Source organism: Marmota marmota, unplaced genomic scaffold (assembly GCF_001458135.2).
Source record: "Marmota marmota marmota unplaced genomic scaffold, marMar, whole genome shotgun sequence".
NCBI classification, from domain to species: domain Eukaryota; kingdom Metazoa; phylum Chordata; class Mammalia; order Rodentia; family Sciuridae; genus Marmota; species Marmota marmota.
In genome coordinates this window covers 62894627-62896730 of record NW_026000174.1, presented here as the reverse complement: position 1 = coordinate 62896730, position 2104 = coordinate 62894627, and positions in this window count along the sequence as shown.

The following is a 2104-nucleotide window of genomic DNA, read 5'->3' as shown; positions in this document are numbered from 1 at the left end:
AATTGAAGGCATTCCCTCTAGAAACTGGAACAAGCCAGGGATGCCATCTTTCACCACTTCTATTTAACATAGTTCTTGAAACACTGGCCAGAGCAATTAGATGAAAAGAATTAAAGGGATACACATAGGAAAAGAAGAACTCAAATTGGCATCATTTGCTGATGATATGATTCTATACCTAGAAGATCCTAAAGGTTCCACCAGAAAACTCCTAGAACTATTAATGAATTCAGCAAAGTAGCAGGATATAAAATCAACACCCATAAATCAAATGCATTTCTATATATCAGTGATAAATCCTCAGAAAGGGAAACTACCCCATTTACAATAGCCTCAAAAAAACAATACTTGGGAATCAACTTAATGAAAGAGGTGAAAGATCTATATAATAAAAATTACAGAACACTAAAAACTGAAAGAAATCAAAGATGACCTTAGAAGATGGAAAGATCTACCTTGCTCTTGGATAGGCAGAATTAATATTATCAAAATGACCATACTACCAAAAGCACTATACAGATTTAATGCAATTCCCATCAAAATTCCAATGATGTTCCTCATAGAAATATAAAAGGCAATCATGAAATTCATGTGGCAAAGTAAGAGACCCAGAATAGCTAAAGCAATCCTTAGCAAGAAGAGTGAAGCAGGTGACATCATTATACCATATCTTAAACTATACTACAGAGCACTAGTAACAAAAACAGCATGGTATTGGCACCAAAACAGACTGGTAGACCAATGGTACAGAAAAGAGGACACAGAGACTAACCCACAAAATCATAATTATCTTATATTAGACAAAGTTGCCAGAAACATGTACTGGAGAAAAGAAAGCCTCTTCAACAAATAGTGCTGGAAAAACTGGAAATCTATATGTAACAAATTGAAATTAAACCCCTATCTCTCACCATCCACAAAATTTAACTCAAAATGGATCAAGGACCTGGGAATAAAACCAGAGACCCTGTGTCTAACAGAAGAAAAAGTAGGCCCTAATCTCCATAATGTGGGAATTAGGCTCCAACTTCCTTAATAAGACTCATTTGGCACAAGAATTAAAATCAAAAATCAATAAATGGGATGTATTCAAACTAAAAAGCTTCTTCTCAGCAAAAGAAACAATCTGTGAGGTGAATTGAGAGCCTACATCTTGGGAGCAAATCTTTACCCCTCACACATCAGATAGAGCAGTAATCTCTAGGGTATATAAAGAACTCAAAAAGCTAAACACCAAAAAACAAAAAATCAAATCAATAAATGGGCCAAGGAGCTGAACAGACACTTCTCAGAAGATGATATACAATCAACAAATATATGAAAAAATGTTCATCATTGCTAGCAATTAGAGAAATGCAAATCAAAACTACTCTAAGATTTCATATCACTCCAGTCAGAATAGCAGCTATTATGAAGACAAACAACAATAATTGTTGGCGAAGATATGGGGGAAAAGGTACACTCATACACTGCTGATGGGACTGAAAACTGGTGCAGCCATTCTGGAAAGCAGTATGGAGATTCTTTGGAAAACTGGGAATGGACCACCATTTGACCCAACTATTCCCCTCCTTGGTCTATACCCAAAGGACTTAAAAACAGCATTCTACAGGGACACAGCCACATCAATGTTTATAGCAGCACAATTCACAATAGCTCAACTGTGGAGCCAACCTAGATGCCCTTCAGTAGATGAATGGATTAAAAAAATGTGACATATATACACAATGATATATATATTTTTTTATTTTTTAATTTTTTTTTATTTTATTGTTTACTTTTTAATATATTTTACTTTTTGTGGTACTCAAACCCAGGGCCTGGTGCATGATAGGCAAGTGATCTACCACTGTGCTCTATCACCAACCCTGGCTTCCATTTTATTTATTTATTTATTTATTTTTTAAATTTTTTATTGTTGGTTGTTCAAAACATTACATAGTTCTTGATATATCATATTTCACACTTTGATTCAAGTGGGTTATGAGCTCCCATTTTTACCCCATATACAGATTGCAGAATCACATCAGTTACACATCCATTGATTTACATATTGCCATACTAGTGTCTGTTGTGTTCTGCTGCCTTTCCTATCCTCTACTAT